Source organism: Anomaloglossus baeobatrachus, chromosome 3, assembly GCF_048569485.1.
Source record: "Anomaloglossus baeobatrachus isolate aAnoBae1 chromosome 3, aAnoBae1.hap1, whole genome shotgun sequence".
NCBI lineage: Eukaryota > Metazoa > Chordata > Amphibia > Anura > Aromobatidae > Anomaloglossus > Anomaloglossus baeobatrachus.
In genome coordinates, this window is record NC_134355.1 from 590,015,591 (window position 1) to 590,034,936 (window position 19,346).

The 19,346-nt window shown below is 47.3% G+C and overlaps 1 protein-coding gene across 1 annotated transcript in view; it reads left to right on the forward strand.

The window, feature by feature from the left end:
• Positions 1-739: 739 nt before the first annotated feature.
• Positions 740-19,346, forward strand: part of LOC142296909 (alpha-1,4-N-acetylglucosaminyltransferase-like) — a 40,215-nt gene continuing 21,608 nt past the window's right edge. The window contains exon 1 of the mRNA XM_075341022.1: positions 740-827. The gene's annotated coding sequence lies outside the window, so the exon portion shown is untranslated. The remainder of the gene's footprint in view (positions 828-19,346) is intronic.

Here is a 19,346-nt window from a genome sequence, read left to right on the forward strand (position 1 = left end):
TGAGTTGCCATAAGCCCCGGGGTCCGGAGACCCTCGAGCACACCTCCCATTCTTTGGTATTCTGTGCCCCAACATATATGATTATCCATCACATTTAAAACTTTCAGGTGCAACTTGAAAAACCATCTATTCAAGACTGCTTACAACTTGTAATGCCTATGCTGCCACCTCTCCATCACCAGAGCTGCCACAACACCCCGATCTACTGTCTTCTTCCCCATTATCCTACAGAAAGTATATACCCTCTCCCCCTCTGTTCCAGTCTGTCACTGTTAGCTTGTTCATTGTAATTCATACTTTGTATGTAAACCCCTTTTAACATGTACAGTACTATGGAATCTTTGGTGCTCTAAAATCAATAATAATAATAATAATTTAGATTTGATTTTAATTTAAAATTGAATAATATTAGATTTTGGCTTGTATATGTTTTATGTACTACTTATATTGAGGTATATTTGTTTTTATATTACACATTGTGATACTTCTATAATATGTACTATGTAATTGGGTGTTTATTTTATTATATTATATTTTAACATGCCTATTTTATACTATATAAATGTATTGAAAAAATGCACAATTAACGTATCATCACCACTCAGAAAACCTGTTCTCTTGTGTACATCCCATACACCATTACCACACCTGTTAGTGATAGCGTTGAGACAGAGGGTCAGGCATATGACAATTCTGGATGGACTGCATATTTGTCAGTGACTAAAATTTAAACAGAGAAAGAGCCCGAAGTGGAAACATTAAGAAAAGAAGGCAACAAAAAAGAAAACACAGGAACACCATACACCCAGTGAAGGAACGGACTCCTGGTTAGTAGATATGATGATCACATGAATTGATATGTATATATGTACCGTATATATGTGCACATTTATACTTTATATCTTGGGTATTTATGTCCAGGTTATTGTGATTGCATCTTGACAGCATGCCAAGAATCTTATAAGGAGTCATAATTATTCTCTGGATCATTTAAGATTTTTCAAGGAGATTCCTAAAAACGTTGTTCATGAGGCTGATATTCTGAATTTTTAACCCTTGCTGCAACATGACATGACATGTATTTACTTCAAGGTTTGTTTTATCTAAAGCTACATATCTGTGCTTGTAAGAGAACATGAAGTCGGTGGTGACTGGGTTTCACAGTTGAGATTACAGAAGTATCTAATGCTGACCGAGTAATACCTTTTATAGTGATCCCAAAATGACATAGGGAGTGCGGTAGGCTTAAATTAGCAGCCAAATGGTGCACTGCGATGGGACTTGTTTATGGCTCTCAGATCCACCATAGACATGTACTGTGTACATCTGAGACAATTGTAATTAAACACAGACAGACAATAATGCGTATTTTGGAATGTTTAGATACAAAAATATTTTTTTTAACACACTTTTGTTGTAAAAGTACTAAAACATAAACAAAACTTGCAAATTCTATGTAACAATGTAAATGATGTGGTATTGTTATCATTTCCTACCAGCATTCATATGTAAAATAAATCACATTTTCTGCAAAAAATAGACGATATTGAATAGGAACAGTCATTTTTATAAAAGAGAATTGCAAAGAAAAACCATAAAACTAAAGGCTCCGATACTTCACAGGCTGCATACACTACAGAATTAGGTATTGTATGCTATCCTCACATTTCTTATCAGTAGCCTTGTCTTATGTATATGTGGTGGATTATTCTATAATTTATTCTATTCTATACTTCATATCATGGCTAACTTTAATCTATAAGTTTCTGACCCTTATGCTCTACATATCACATACTGTTTCTTTTCCACAAAATGTAAAAATATGTGTCTCCTTACAGGTATGGGTGTACTGTAGAGATGATAGAAAATCCTGTGCCTATTTTAATGATATATCAACACTTTCTGAATACTTGTCAATTTTTACCTCTCCATATCTTTCAGTACTGCGATTTTAGGACATATGTATCTTACTAACATTTTATTATTATTATTATTATTATTATTATTATTATTATTAATTATTATTATTATTATTATTATTTATTTTTCTTGGGATTGCCATTTGCAACTTTGCACAGCCATTTTAGAGGAGTGGACCAACATTTCACAGGCCATAATCAACAACCTGATCAACTATGCAAAAGTGAAGTGCACTCCGTGAGGCAAATGGAGGTCACATCAAATAGTGACTGGTGTTCTGACCCCTCCTGCACATGCTCAATATTGTAAAACTGCACACTTTAGAGAGGCATTTTATTATTTCCATCCTAAGGCACACCTGTTCAATAATCATGCTGTCTAATCAGCATCTTGATATGTCACACCTGTGAGGTGGATGGATTATCTCTTCAAAGGAGAAGTGCTCACTAAGGTCAGTATTACACTTGCGAGTGCCTCACGTGTATCTCGCGTAAGTCTCGCATTGCATCACCCGGCACGGACTTTCACTCTCCTCACAGGAGCGAGTCGGTTGCATAGAGATGCATACAACCGACCCGCTCTATGCCGGGTGATGCAACATGAGACTCGCGCGAAATACACGTGAGGCATTCGCAAGTGTGACACCGGCCTAAAAACAGATACGTTTGTGAACATTACTTGAGAGAAAAAGACGTTTTGTATACATAGAAAAAGTCTTAGATCTTACAGTTCAGCTCACGAAAAAAGAAAGCAAAAACAAAAGTATTGCATTTATGCATTTGTTCAGTGTCTGTAGCAATATAAGGAAAACTCTTTCATATCATAAAAACACGAGACAACTAAAATTTTTCATTGTCAGATTTCATTTCAGGAGGTCAAAATAGTTATCAAATGGCTCATTTCTTAACTAAACCTGACAACTTAGGAAAATGTGTAGAATAGTGATGAGCGCGTGTACTCTGCACTGCTCAAAACTCGATTGATCATCGGGGAGTTTGAGACACTCATTACTCGATCAAGTATCGCGGTTGCTCTAGTACCATGCTCGAGTCCCCGCCCCACATGTTTCGCAGCAGTTAGACAGCCAATAAGCATGCAGAGATTTCCTGCCATACACAGTAATGCCATAGCCTTTTTGGGTACTGGCATTACTATGATTGGATCATGTTATCGGGTCTTAAATGAGACCCAGGGGTGTGCCTTTGTTTAACCTAATAAATAAATAATTAAAAAAAACACACAGGGAGTGCCACCTATTTTTTATAACCAACCAAGAAAAAGCATTCAGCTGTGGGCTGGTATTATCAGGTTGAGAAGGCCCATGGTTATTGGACACTTCCCAGCCTAAAAATACCATCCTGAAGCTGCCCCAAAAGTGGCACATCACATTAGTTGAGACATTTCTGGTGCTTCGCCTCCTCTCTTTCTGATTGGCCTGGTGTAGTGGCAATTGGGGTAATGGTAGGTTGTCTTGATGTCAGCTGTGTAGTGTCAGCTGGCATGAAGTTCTGGGGTTAGTAATGGAAAGGTGCCTATCAGACAATCCTATTACTAACCCAGTAAGAAAAAAAAAAAATACACAAAGACAAATACTTTCTGTAAGATGACACTCCCTGACTCTTTCCCTAGTTAACCAATTTATAAAAACAAAAAAACATGAAGATCTGAAATAGTCCAATGAATCCAACGTAGTCCACAAAAGGGAACCTGAAAGACATTAAAAGGAGAGAAGAAGAAATAAAATGAAGAGACAGTCTCTAGTTCACCAATTTATTATTTTACTCTGACATAGTCCATGGAAATCCCACGATGTCCACTGATTCTCTAGGATAACCAATGGAGCCTTGAATGATGCTTCATTGGTGACTAAAGGCCCCGTCACACACAGAGATAAATCTTTGGCAGATCTGTGGTTGCAGTGAAATCATGGACATATTGTTCCATTTGTACACAGCCACAAGCATGGCACTGATTGTCCACAATTACACTGCAACCACAGATCTGCCGCAGATTTATCTCTGTGTGTGACCGGGCCTTACCTGTCAGGCTGTGTGCTGCAATACCCAGTGACTGTGAGAAGCGGTGATGATGTCAGTAACGTTACCACTCATCACCACTCTGACATTATCAGGCTGGGAATGACTATGGATATTCGCCCCTTTCCAGCTTAAAAATGTCAGCCCACAGCTGGGCCAGAATTTGTGCATCCATTAGATGCACCAATTCTGGTACTTTGGCTCTTGCCAGTTGCACTGGTGCCTTGGCAATCCAGGTAATATTTTTGGGGGTTGATATCAGCTGTGTAATGTCATTTGGCATCAGGGCCAGGGGTTAATAATGGAGAGGTGTCTATCAGAGAATGTCATTACTAATCCAGTAAGTAAAATGAAAAATAGACACACAGGGAAAAATAGTTTATTTGAACAATGACACTATCACTCGTTCACTATTTTATAATTAAAAATATTCCTGCAAAGTTCTGCCATAGTCTATAATCCAGGAATGCAGCTCCAGCGACTGTGAATAGCAGTAAAGAACAGCTATTCAGAAGAGCTAGGTAGTGAGACAACTTTTACCAGAGCTGATCTTAGCGAGGCACGGCAATGCTGATGAGCATTGTAGTCACTACCCAGTGCCTGAAACAATTGTACTTTACTGCTATTCACAGACACCAGAGCTGCATTCGTGGATCATCGAATACAATGGAACTTCATGGGAACATTTTTGATAAATGCATGAATGATGGATAGTGTGGGGCAGTCTTTATTCAAATAAACTACTTTTGTATGTCTTTTTTTTTAATAGCCCCTGAGATTGGTGCCTGCTCACATTAAAGAGCTGACATCAACAACAACAAAATATTACTCTTATTGATTGCCACTGCACTAGGGCATTCAGGAACAGCCAAGCAAAGCAACAGAATTGGTGTATCTAATGTGATGTGTCAATTTTGGTGAGGTTGCAGGCTGAGATTTATAGGCTGGGATGATCCAAATAACCATGGACCTTCCCAGCCTGATATCAGTCCCCAGCTGTCTGCTTTACCCTGGCTGGTTATCAACAAATGGAGGGACCCCACACCATTATTTTAAATGAATTATTATTTATTTAGTTCCCAGCAGAGACCTGGGAGTCCAGGCATCTTCCCCATGCTGTTTCTGTCCATTTCATAGAATTTCCTGCCCCTCGGCCCTCCTGTTAGAGTCTTCTGTAAAAATGCTTGAGTTTACAAATTGACTTCCATTATACTCATTACTTGAATCAAGTCCATCAGAGCATCCTACCTGCTCAATTCGAGTAATGAGCGCTTGAGAATTTTAGTGCTCGCTCATCACTAATATAGAACAGTTTTATTTTAATGTAAATCAAAAAAAATATTTATCTGTACTCCACTACATTACCCAATGATGACAGCTCATTGGCATCCCACCACTGCATAAGAAGGTATCACTGGATGATAAAATTAATCTAAAAGTTTGAAACATTGTGAAACTCTCAAGCAATGTGCCACTCGTAACGGGTAGTGATGGGCGAGCATGCTCACCAGAGCTTGATATTCGATTAAGCATCGGCGTGTTAGAACACGTTTGATACTCGATCAAGTATCCCTGGTGCTCAAGCTCCATGTTTGAGTTACTGTCCCGCATGTATCACATCTGTTTTTCGGCCAGTAAACATGTAGAAATTGCCTGCCAATCACGGTAATGACTTAGTCATTTTACTTACTGAAATTACTGTGTTTGGCTGACCGCATCGCAGTATCAGGTCTGTATAAGAAGGAATAAAGTGTTAGAGTGATTCTAGTCTTACAGTCCTTGCTGCTGCAATTTAAAAAAGTGTTCTATTCTCTAATAATACTGCTGTTAGCTGCATTTAGTGTAGGGCTAGCTGTTGTAGAAGGGAAAGTGATTTAGAGGCATCTAGGTAGGGAAACAGTGCAGGGAGAGCTGCTGGACAGAGGATAGTGTGTTAGAGTGATTATTGCTTTACAGTCCTTACTGCTGCAATGTAAAAAATGTATTCTAATCTCTAATAATACCACTCTTAACTGCATTTAGTGTGGTGCTAGCTGCTTGAGAATGGATGGTGTATTAGAGGCATCTAGGTAGGGATTATTGTCTTACAGTCCTTGCTGCTGCAACATAAAAAAATAAATTGTATGCTATAACTGTCATGCAACGAGCGTGGCGAGCACGTTCCGACCAACCGAAGGTCTGACGCACAACGAAAAACACCTACAAAACACCCCAGACAATAGGGAACACCGGGGAAACAAGAACAACGGTGGCAATGGCACTAGTGAGAGGGTAAGTGGGCACCTCTTAACCTTACCTGCAGCTGTACCTACTCTCAACTGTCACTGAGAAGAACCCTGAGTTGCTGCAAAAACTCTATGACTTCAGGATGTAGGGTAGAGACCCTGATTCCTATGATATGTCACTTACTAGACTGCTTGGTATAGTTTTGATAGAACTCCTGTTTTTTCTGTTGTAGATTTAGTAGTGCTCTGAATGCTGATCTGCATGTAACCCCATATACACCCCCCTTTGGCAGATTATTGTGTACACTGTACATTGTCAACAAGCTTCCAATCAGTGGTGGGCCAGGGTTTCAGAGTTTAGCCTGAGTAGACTACACATGAGACCTTGAGATAATCTTCTGCTGATAAAGCACTGATACTATTGAAACTACGGAATGCTGCTGAGCAAGTGATACATCCCAAGAATCAGGATCTCTTCTCTATATGCTGCTCTATATTTAATTACAGAGCAAAATGCACAGCCCAATAAAGGGGAACCCATGCAAGTATATGTACAAAGTACAAAACCTAATCAAAACCAAATTAATGAGCTCTAACATGTTGATATAAGTGCAATATGTAGGTGCACATTCACACTGTGACCATCTAACAAAAAAAATGAGCAAATACCCTTCAATAAGTAAATAAGTAAATAGTAATAGACCATTTAAAAAACAAAGGATATTTGGCTGACACTATTTGATTACAAAAAAAGCATAAAAGCCATCCCACCGCGAGAATATGTATCCAATCAGGATGGACCCTAAATCTTGTATTTCACCTTTTTTCATGCCAGCAGGCCTAAAAATAGACAGAGGTAGAGCAGGAACAGACCTCATTGCTAAAACACCTGCCCATGGGAAGCTATATAGACTAAATGCATAGCCCAAAAGAAAAGAAAAATAAAGTTAAAGGTTTTGTGATGGCCAAGCCAAATGTCCAGATCTTATAGCACCACTCCAGTATTTATTTGTATTTCAGCGCTGGAGTGAAGCTTTATGTCCTTTGTCTTATACTCAGCTGCCGCCGTTTTCATGTGTTTCCAGCAGCTTTCCAGTCTCCAGTTATTTGTGACCTGCCAGCACGTCCAGTGTTTCATGGAGGTCACAAATTAATAGAAGTCTATGAAGCCTCTGTCTGGCCTCGTTCTGGCTCTTATGGGGGTTTATTGAGTGCCTATGATGTAACTTCTGACTGAAGTTACGGCCACAAGATGACGCCACAGGACAGGAGTGGCACAGAAAAAAAGATGAAAACGCTGGAGGATAAGTATCAGACCAGAGGCAGGAGACATAGGTTTATGCTGGGGTCACACACATATCACTTCTGATGCGAGAGCAACGGGTGCAATATGCTAATGACCCTCGGCTCAGGCTCTGCTGTGAGCGTGAGCCGAGTATCATGTGACTGTGACCCGATCTTGCGATCGGGTCATAGCTGCATAGGAGTGGGCGGGCACTTCGGAGGGGAGGGAGGGGTTAATCTCCTTCATTATCAGCCTGTGCGTATATTGCACTGCACTTGAATGACATCTGAGTGCCGTTCAATGTTTCTTTTGCACCCATAGACTTGTATGGGCGCGAGTGAGACTGCTCTCGCAGACAATTGCAGCATGCTGTGATTTTTTTTCCTCAGTCCGTTTAGGGCTGAGGGAAAACTCACAGATCGGAGCTGCCTCATTGATTACAATTGATTCGAAGCTAATGCAATATTTTCTCACATTGCACTCATGCAAGTTATACGCAAGCGTGACTCCAGCCTTAATAAACAACTCCAGCACTGCAAAAAAAACAATGGAGTGGTGCTTTTATCTTGTATAAATTTTGTTGAATGACCTGAAGTGAGTAGACCATGGGAGAAACCCACCAACATAATAGAGTTAAAGCTGTTTAGTAAAAGAAAGGTTTAGATGCAGTTATTGCTGCACAAAAGGATCACACCACTGACTGATATCAAAGATTCACATACTTTTCCATGCACAACGTCATATTGAATTAATTTTCTCTGTAATTTAAACATTTTCCTGAAAATGTGATGTAGGTATAGGTCATTTTTTTGTAAGAAATATAGAAAATGCTGAAGGGTTCACAAACTTTCAAACACCACAGTATACAATGGTATGCATGCATCTAGTTTTTGTAATTTCTCATTGACGGCTAACAACAAAGTTATTTTCGTGATTTGCCTCAATAATGTGATACTCTCAGAACTTTTCTTTGTATAATTAAAGGGAAGGGCTATTTTAAGTTAGATTTCGCCATACATGTTGTCTGTGTGATTTCTTTGTCTCCATTGTCCAGTTTAGAGGTCATAATTAGGGACTGCAAACAAAGAACTGTGCATCAGGTTTTACCTGTATAGTTAACAGTGGAATGCATCACTCCAACAAGAAGTTAATGGTGCAGTGTACAATGGAACATGATTCCTTCTCTAGTCAGTGAATACAATAAACACCGTACTAAAGGTCCAGTCACACTAAGCAACTTAACAGCGATCCCAACAACGATAGGGATCGCTGGTAAGTTGCTGGGAGGTTGCTGGTGAGATGTCACACTGCAGCGCTCCAGCGATCCCACCAGCAACCTGACCTGGCAGGGATCGCTGGAGCGTCGCTACACGAGTTGCTGGTGAGCTCACCAGCAACCAGTGACCAGCCCCCAGCGCCGCGTGGAAGATGCTGCGCTTGGTAACTAAGGTAAATATCGGGTAACCAACCCGATATTTACCTTGGTTACCAGCGCACGCAGCTACACGTGCAGAGAGCAGGGAGCAGCGCACACTGAGCGCTGGCTCCCTGCTCTCCTAGTTACAGCACACATCGGGTTAATTACCCGATGTGTGCTGCAGCTACATGTGCACAGAGCAGGGAGCAGCGCACACCGCTTAGCGCTGGCTCCCTGCTCTCCTAGCTACAGCACACATGGGGTTAATTACCCGATGTGTGCTGCAGCTAAATGTGCACAGAGCAGGGAGCAGCGCACAATGCTTAGTGCCGGCTCCTGCTCTCCTAGCTACAGCACACATCGGGTTAATTAACCCGATGTGTCCTGCAGCTACATGTGCACAGAGCAGGAGCCGGCACTGACAGTGAGAGCGGCGGAGGCTGGTAACAAAGGTAAATATCGGGTAACCAAGGACAGGGCTTCTTGGTTACCCGATGTTTACATTGGTTACCAGCCTCCGCAGAAGCCGGCTTCTGCTGCCTGCACATTTAGTTGTTGCTGTCTCGCTGTCACACACAGCGATCTGTGCTTCACAGCAGGACAGCAACAACTAAAAAATGGTCCAGGACATTCAGCAACAACCAACGACCTCACAGCAGGGGCCAGGTTGTTGCTGGATGTCACACACAGCAACATCGCTAGCAACGTCACAAAAGTTGTTCGTTAGCAGCGATGTTGCTAGCGATGTTGCTTAGTGTGACGGGGCCTTAAGAGCAAACACGATATCTGAAAAAGATCGGTACAGGTCATAAAAAGTCAAATTAATCCTGACATATATGCTAGTACTATGCGAATATATGTTCTAAATGTCACAGTCCCTGTAAAAATTATTGTGCTATATTTTGAGCCCCCATAAATTAAAGCCACATATAAGGTCCACATGAAATAACAATGCCGTGTATAGAGCCTATATAAAGGTAATTCATTCAGTGGCCTATACACCAGTGCCACATATTCATCCACCTAAAATCAGGACAACATTAGCATGAGATTACATACTGTAGTTGAGAAAAATGCAAAAAAAGACAAGTCTACCAAGACCAACCTCTTTTCTTACCACAATGAACCAAAGAAAAGCAAGATTAAAACATAATTAGAGAAAAGGCCTTTATGATTCAGATTATGGGAATTAGAATAAATTAGTGTAAACCTCTGGACGAAAATCCCATCTCCAGAATGAAGAACTCATCATTTGGAATGAAGTTGAGAAGAAAAAAAAATCTATCCAGCTTCTGCAAAAAAATGTTTTTGAAAGTGGAAACTTCATTAAAAACATGCATTTTACTGGTATTGGCATCACATGGATAAAATATAGAGCATATTCCTATGCGTTCCTAGTGTGAAGCGCTCTTACATAGTCCCCTTACCTCTGACCACAACTATCTAGACCTGCTGAGGTCATGATTACCCTTTTCACCTTTGAACAACCCATAATTTGGGGCTTATGTCCTCATACAGCCATTCATGGCCTTTTGTAGCTTTTGACAAATGATTCAGGTGGCAGAATTGCTTCAATGAGTAATCTGATAATAAGGGGCCCTCTTTTCACAACCACTTACAAAGGAAGAGCCCGGACTGCTGACCCGAAGGGGCTTAAGGGAGGGCTACATGACTAGGAGGGATGCCAGGCCAGAGGGTTAACAAGGGGTTAATGGAGAAAGTCAGTTTGGGCGCGAAATTTGGGGGGTGGTGCTAAGGGGCAGTTAGGATCAGGGGTCAGTTTGATTGGTCAAGGGGTGGTGGCTATAGGGGGTAGTATATAGGGCAGGTCAGAGGGGGGGTGGGTCATTCCTACCTGGACGGTGACTGGAATCGTTGTGGCTGGATCCCGAAGATGGAGGACTTCATGGCACAGATGAAGAGGATGGCGGAGCAGCGTGGACAGCGTTGGATGGACGAGCAGCTCCTGCGATGGTCCGGCGTCGGCGAGGAAGATGGGACCCCCCTGCCTCCGAAGCGACAGCGAAGAACTCGGCCCCCGGAGCGCCTCAGCCCGGAGATGACGCCGAGGAGCCGGCAGCGGAGACGGAGCCCGAGTGGATGTGCGGCGGTGGATCCGGGAGCCGGGACGTCGCGAGGCCCCGGCCGGAAGTCGGGCCGCGGGCGCCAAGGCAACGGGGCGGTGAGCGACACGGCCGGCCTCCCCTCCTCTTCCGGGTCGCGGCGCACGGCAGTGACGCGCGCGTCGCGGCCGCGTGACTCGGCGCGGTCACCTGACCCGGCGCGGTCACCTGACCCGGCGCGGTCACCTGACCCGGCGCGGTCACGTGGCCCGCTGCGCTCGCGTGACCCGGCGTCCCCTTGTGCTCCGGCGGCCTCACCTGACCGAGCGCGCTCACCTGACCCGCCGCGGTCACGTGGGGCGGCGCGGTCACGTGGGGCGGCGCGGTCACGTGGGGCGGCGCGATCACGTGGGGCAGCGCGGTCACGTGGGGCGGCGATGTCACCTGACCGGGCGCTGTCACCTGACCGGGCGCGGTCATGTGACCCCACGTACTCACCCGTCCCGGTGCGTCCCCGCGATCCGGCAGGCTCGCCTGACCCGGTGCGGTCACCTGACCCGCCGCGGTCACGTGGGCCGGCGCGGTCGCGTGGGTCGGCGGGGTCGCGTGGGTCGGCGGGGTCGTATGAGCCAGCGGGGTCACGGGGGCCAGCTGGGTTGCGTGGGCCAGCGGGATCGCGGGGCGCAGATGAGGCCACAGTGGCGGCGGCGGCAAGGTCTAGGAGCAGGGCGGGGCCCATGCAGGAGCATGGGGTCCCAGTGTCGGCGGGGGAGTCCGCACGGAGACGGCCCGGATCAGCGGGGCCCGGCCTGGGACCGCAGCGGAGGGACAGCGATGGGACGGCGTCGGGATCAGCCGGAGCACGCGGGGATGCCGGACGGCATGCCCCAGGCGGTGTTTATGTGGCGGAGCCAGCGTCTGGATCGTCGCGGAGGATGGATGGTGCTGCGGGCGGACGGGGCCTGAGGTCGAGTCTGCCGGACGGCGGGCTCCCTGGGCCTGGGTCCAGTGAGGACGATGAGGCCACCCTGGAGGAGGACGTCGCGGAGGACGGCACCGGGGACCAGATCGTGGAGGTCGGCGAGGCGGCTGGAGTGCGACGCGGAGGACATGTGACGGCTGTTTCGGGATCTTCTCGGAGTCAGCCTGGTAAGACCACGGTTTCTTCTATTTCTCGTGCACCTGGTTTGGCTATGGATGGTGGGTCTGGTGATATGGATGGCGTGCAGGGCGTGAATGTGGTTGGTGGTACGGGTGGTTTACTTGGTGGCCCGAGTGGCGGGCGGGTCGTGAATGTGGTGACGGGTGACGGCAGTGTGGCATCCGAGTTGTTGAGGTTGGTTAGGGGTTTGTTTGCCCCTGTGGGGGGCCCTAGCTTGGTGTGGCAGGGAGCGACGGGGCAGGAGGTTGCGACTCCTGCGGTTGGAGGGGTTGCTAGTGGCAATGCGGTTGGTGAGCCGGTGGTGGCGGCTCCCGCGGCCCCAGCTGCGGCTCCCGCTGCCGCAGCTGCGGCTGCAGTGGACATTGTTCGATTGGATGACAAGGCGAGAGGGGAAGTGTATGTTTGCTTTGATGGCCCGTTGGGGGCGCATCTGAAGCAGGAGACCAGGGAGAAAATATGGAAGGATGAATATGTTGAAATATTCTCATTGCTTCCGTTGGAAAAGTTTAATCTGGATCGGGTTAAACCGGATGAGAGCAAAAAGGACGAGGAAGAACGGCGGCGTTATCGCCTTATTCCCCGCACTTTTCAGAACTGGTTGCAGGCCTTTGTGATACTGGCCGGTGTGGTGGGGGAAAAGGCTCCGGATAACTGTACGGCGCTTTTCTGTTATCTGGATTCTATCTGTGAGGCGTATAGGACCTATGGGGGGACTGCTTGGCTAAGATATGACGAGCAGTTTCGCCAGAGGAAGGCGGTCAGACCCAGTTTACGGTGGGACCACAAAGAAATTAGTCTATGGATGCGGCTGATGGCTGCGCCGAAGTCGGCATCACAGTCCTTTCCAGGGGGCACCGGCGGGGGATCATTTGGCACCTCGTCGGGGCCCAAAAAGGGCGTTTGCTGGCAGTTTAATGAGAAGGAATGCCGGTTTGGGTCTTCCTGCCGATTCAAGCACGAGTGTTCGGGCTGTGGTGGCGCCCACAGCCACCTTAAGTGCTTCCGGAAGGGAAAAGGAAAGGCCGCTGAGTCTTCGTCAAAAAGGGAGGACCCCGGTGAGGGTAGATCGGATGGCGCCGTTTCTAAGTAGATACCCGGATCGGGGGTCGGCGGAATTGTTGAGTGACGGTTTTAGTTTTGGTTTCAAGATACCGTCAGTGGTTAAGACGGGAGAGATTCGTTTAAAAAATTTACAGTCGACTCGCCTACATGGTGAGGTTGTTGCGGATAAGTTACGGAAGGAGGTGGAGCTAGGACGGATGGCGGGGCCTTTTGATGCCCCTCCATTGCCGGACTTGGTTGTGTCCCCGTTGGGGTTGGTCCCAAAAAAGGAACCTAACAAGTTCCGGCTCATCCACCATTTGTCCTATCCTACTGGCCGGTCGGTGAACGATGGTATTGATCCTGAGCTGGTTTCGGTTTCGTATGTCCGTTTTGATAAGGCTGTGGAATGGTTAAGGAAGTTGGGCTGTGGTTCGCTTTTGGCGAAAACGGATATAGAAGCGGCCTTCCGCCTGTTGCCGGTGCACCCGGACAGTTTTCACCTGTTGGGGTGTTGGTGGGAGGACAAGTTTTATGTGGATTGTTGTTTGCCTATGGGCTGTTCAATTTCATGTTCTTATTTTGAGAAGTTTAGTTGTTTCTTGGAATGGGTAATTAAGGAGGAGGCGGGTCTAGATTCAGTGTTGCATTACTTGGACGACTTCTTGTGCATGGGGCCTGCGGGATCCTCGCAGTGTTCCCTTTTGCTTCGGACAGTGGAGCAGGTTGCTCGCCGGTTTGGCGTTCCGTTGGCGCCGGAGAAGACGGAGGGTCCGGTTACGGTTTTGAAATTCCTGGGTATCGAGCTGGATACGGTTGCCATGGAGTGCCGCTTGCCGGAGGACAAGCTGGTGGATTTGAGGCGTTGTGTTCAAGGGGCCATTGAGGCCAAGAAGATTCGTTTACGGGACTTGCAGTCCCTGTTGGGGAAGTTGAATTTTGCGTGTAGAATATTGCCGATGGGGAGAGTTTTTTCACGTCGCTTGGCTCAAGCCACCACCGGTGTGTTGCACCCTTTGCATTTTGTGCATTTGAAGGTGGAGCATAAGGCGGACCTGAGAGTGTGGTCCCGTTTTTTGCAGCTGTACAACGGACGGTCATTGTGGCTTCGGGAGGTGGTGTCAAATGAGGAGTTGGTGCTGTATACGGACGCGGCGGGATCCAGTGGTTTTGGCGCATATTTTGGGGGGAGATGGTGTGTCGGCAGGTGGCCTGATTCGTGGCGGGTTTGCGGTCTGACTAGGAATTTGGCCCTGTTGGAACTTTTCCCTATTGTCGTGGCCTTAGAGGTTTGGGGACAGGATTTGAAAGACAGGAAGGTGCGTTTCATGTGTGACAACCTGGGGGTTGTTCAGTGTGTTAACAAGTTGACAGCTGATTCCCCCCCGGTGGTGGACCTCTTGCGTCATTTGGTGCTGAAATGTCTGGAGTTGAACTTGTGGGTCTGCGCTGTACATGTGCCGGGGGTGCTGAATTCTGTGGCTGATGCTTTATCTCGCTTCCAGTGGGACCGCTTTCGAATGCTGGCGCCGGACGCGGAGCAGCAGGAGACCGTTTGGCCCGTCTGGTTGTGGGACCTGGTTTGCAGCCGGCCTGGGAATTGATCCGACATTCGGTGGCACCCAGTACGTGGCGCAGCTATAATTCAGCGTGGGACCGTTGGCTCGAGTTGGTTGATGAGGTGGGAGGTCATGTATCTGAAGGTGACAGAGTTTATTTAGTTTTGTTCATGTTGGGCAGGGCTAAGGAAGAAGGCCTTTCGTGGTCGGCCGTGGCGGGCAGGTTAGCGGGCATTTCCTTCTTTTTCAAGTTATTGGGCTGGAAGGACGTTACGAAGGATTTCTGGGTGCGCCAGGTGATGAAGGGTTACCGGAGGGCGGGGGCGCGCCGAGACCTTCGGCGCCCGGTATCTTTTGAGCTGCTGGGCAAGCTGTTGTCGGTGTTGCCTCGGGTGTGCTGTTCGGAGTATGAATGCCAGTTGTTCGGGACCGCTTTTGTTTTGGCCTTCTTTGGGGCGTTTAGAATTAGTGAACTGGTGAGCAGAAACACGAGGAGTCACGGAGGTTTGTTGCTGGAGGACGTGGAATGCGGTATGGATGTGGTGCGGTGTTGCTTGAGACGGTCAAAGACGGACCAGCTGGGTAGAGGTCGGATGGTGGAACTATGGGGTGTACCTGGTTTAGCGGAGTGCCCTGTCAGATGGCTGTCGGCGTTTTTAGAAGTGAGGGGAGCTCGCCCGGGGTCCCTTTTGTCCCACCAGGACGGGTCAGCTTTGTCGAGTTACCAATTTGTCTGCATCTTTCGGAGGTGCCTGCAGTGTTGCGGTCTCAACGAGGCTGAGTTCGCGTCGCATTCCTTTCGGATTGGGGCTGCGACTCAGGCGGCTCGTTGGGGTCTGGGCGCACAGGCTCTCCGTAAGATTGGACGATGGGACTCGGCCAGGTTTAGATCTTACGTCCGGCCGAACTTGTTGTGAGCTATTGGTAGGGAGGGGGGGGGGGGGTCGGGGGCGGTATTTGTTTGGTAATCATTACCCATTTTCTTCCTTGTGCCCCCCCCCCCACCCCACCCCCTCTGTGTTGTCACCTTTTGTTTTGTAGGTTTACCGTTGTTGGTGTGGGTGCTCGGCCACTCATACGTGTATTGGGGGGCGTTTCGTGCGGGAATACGACCGGACGGCCGCCAGTTGGGGGTTCCCAGAGAAAAGGCTACTGTGCGATGGATCGGGGTCAGGGGCATGCTGTGGAGTGAGGTGTTGCCTACCTGGCGCCACCATTCGCAGCTGGACAGAGCACCGGACGTGGTAGTACTACACGCGGGTGGGAATGACCTCGGTCTCCGGGCTTCCAGGGACCTGATACAAGACATAAAATGTGACTGCCTGCGGCTCCTGTCTTCCCACCCGGGTCTAGTAATTGTCTGGTCGGATATGGTTGCGCGGCTGACATGGCGGCACGCCAGGTCGGTGGAGGCAGTAAACAGGGCGCGTAGTAAAGTGAATCGGGAGATTGGGCGGTTCATTTCCCGGGTTGGGGGTGTCTCTGTTCGGCACCCGGAGTTGGAAGCGGCGTCCGCCGACTTGTTGCGCCGGGACGGGGTCCATTTAAATTCGGTGGGAAATGATATTTGGGCCTTAGGGCTGATGGAGGGGCTTGAGAAGGCTTTGTTGGTGTGGGAGGACTCGCGCGCACAAGGGGTCATGCGAGCTCGCGGTGGCGGAAAGGAGGGGGGTGTCTGAAGGTGGGGGTTTGCACAGAGGAGAGGACGGAACCCAGTGCCGGAGCGGGTTACCTCTAGCGGTGCAATTGTTTGGTAAACGGGTCCTTGCTGGGTTGAGTCTCAGCGGGACATAGTGGGGGCAACATCTGGCTTGGGCTCTCGAGTCGGTGTGTTGCGGCTGAGGGCCAGGAGACAGGCTGATGTTGCAAAGAACATTTTGGTTAACCTTCAGGTACCCCCCCCTTCCTTTTCGGGTTCTTCAATGAAGAGTTGTACTGTTACATGGCTGATGTTTATGTTATGAATAAATGGGGCTGCTGTGGCCTTTATATTCCAACGTCACACAGTGTTTGTGTTTATTTTAGATAAGAACCCTAGGGGGGTAGGGGGTTTGTTGGGGAAGGTCAAAGGCCTTCAGTCAGACATTCCGGAGTCAAGGAAGAGCCCGGACTGCTGACCCGAAGGGGCTTAAGGGAGGGCTACATGACTAGGAGGGATGCCAGGCCAGAGGGTTAACAAGGGGTTAATGGAGAAAGTCAGTTTGGGCGCGAAATTTGGGGGGTGGTGCTAAGGGGCAGTTAGGATCAGGGGTCAGTTTGATTGGTCAAGGGGTGGTGGCTATAGGGGGTAGTATATAGGGCAGGTCAGAGGGGGGGTGGGTCATTCCTACCTGGACGGTGACTGGAATCGTTCCCGCCCGCCCGCCCTAATTGTGGATTCGACATCGATGAAGACAAGAAGGAAGATCGTATTTGTCGCAGCGGTGGAAAGGAGGGGGGTGTCTGAAGGTGGGGGTTTGCACAGAGGAGAGGACGGAACCCAGTGCCGGAGCGGGTTACCTCTAGCGGTGCAATTGTTTGGTAAACGGGTCCTTGCTGGGTTGAGTCTCAGCGGGACATAGTGGGGGCAACATCTGGCTTGGGCTCTCGAGTCGGTGTGTTGCGGCTGAGGGCCAGGAGACAGGCTGATGTTGCAAAGAACATTTTGGTTAACCTTCAGGTACCCCCCCCTTCCTTTTCGGGTTCTTCAATGAAGAGTTGTACTGTTACATGGCTGATGTTTATGTTATGAATAAATGGGGCTGCTGTGGCCTTTATATTCCAACGTCACACAGTGTTTGTGTTTATTTTAGATAAGAACCCTAGGGGGGTAGGGGGTTTGTTGGGGAAGGTCAAAGGCCTTCAGTCAGACATTCCGGAGTCATGCATTTTCTTTGATTTTTCCTAAATACTTGTCACCATAGACAATAGGCCCTAGCTTTTTGAAAGAGCTATGTAACATCACACCCCTTGCCATCCACTTAGAACATATTTCTATTAGATCCATCTACTAAGCTTTGAGCTGACCCCTTATGGACCAAGATATTTTGTACATCAAAGATCAAGCCTCATTTTTTAATTCTGACCAGCGTCATTTTATGATGTAAGAATTCTGGATCACTTCAACGGATCTCAGATTCTGAGAATGTTTTTTTGTAACACATTGTACTTCCTGGTAGTGGTAAATTTTGTTGAAATTATTTGCATTTATATATAAAAATATAAAAAAAATTGGCAAAAAAAAAAAAGAAAATTTCACAATTTTCAAACTTTGAAATGTCTTACACCAGATAGTTATGTCACACAAAATAGTTCACATCAGCATCATTTTTGAAACATAATTATTTTTGTCAGGAAGTTAGATGGCTTAAAACTTTATCAGCATTTTCTCCTTTTTCCAACAAAATTTAGAAATATTTTTTTTTTTTAGGGACCACATCATATTTGAAGTGACTTTGAGAGGCATTAACCATTCAGGTGATTTACAGGAATTAATGTAGAAGGAAAAAAACTTAACATTTTACTTTTTATAGTTTTTTTTCATAGATTTTTAAGGTTGAAGGTAGAGTTACATCCATCAAGTTCAACCCATAGCCTAACAGGTTAATCCAGAGGAAGGAAAAAATTCCAAGGGGTAGGAAGGAAGCTCCATATTAAGGGAAAATTCATTCAGTACTTCACATATGGCAATCAGACTAGTTCCCTGGATAATCACCCAATCAGAAAATAATGTGCGCATAACTAGTAATGTAGGTAATAAGGTGTCTAGTTGTAGAGGAGATAAGCCATTCGCATCTGACACGTCTCACCAGGGCCGTCCGAGGGGACACTCTGAATCGGGCCGGATTTTGTTCATGAGGTCGATGTCACGGCGGCAGGGCCCCACTCCGTGACACTGGCGGTGTTGTTAATTAAATTAGGTTAAAGCGAGGGTTGATGAATCGTGATGCCACCTGTGGTCTTCGACCAGATATGGCCAACACTGCTGGATGAGACCACTGGGGCAGATGATGGCGCAGCAAAGATGATACAGCTCCCAACAGAAGTTACCTCAACCTCCAGTTTTTCTAGCTGAGCCTTGTAGTTCTCCACTAGTCTAGGGGCCAGTCCCCTTTGTGGCCTAGTCCCTCCAGACCGGTGCGTCGGCTGTGGATGCGAGTCCACGGGTGGATCTCTCACTTCCCGTGTCTCTAGGACCACCTCTTCCTTTCTGCTTCCTTGTCCTAGGATGAGCTCCCCCAGCTCCAGTCTTCAGGGTCTCTCTCCTCCGCTTCCTACTTCATTCTCCCACTCGGTTCTAAGGGTCCACCCAATAACTAACCCCACCCCCAGACTGGCTCCAGGACTGTGCTCTCCCTAAGGAGCAATCTCGCCCTAACTATGGCCTGAAGTGGTGTAGCTATACTATGAGTGTGTGTACTGTGATCTGTGTGCTCCTACTTACCAGAGAATGGGATACCATACCTCTGCCTGAGGTGCAGTACCTCTGTGGTGACTGGAACCTCAGGGGCGCCACACATCCCATCTGTGAAGATGATGTGATAGGTCATCAACAATTGTTGCTCACCTGGGCTAGTTGTGGGAGACACAACTAATATAGGAGTGCAAAGCTGCAGCAACAACTACATTGTAAAAGTGCAGTCAATGGAGATAAGAGGA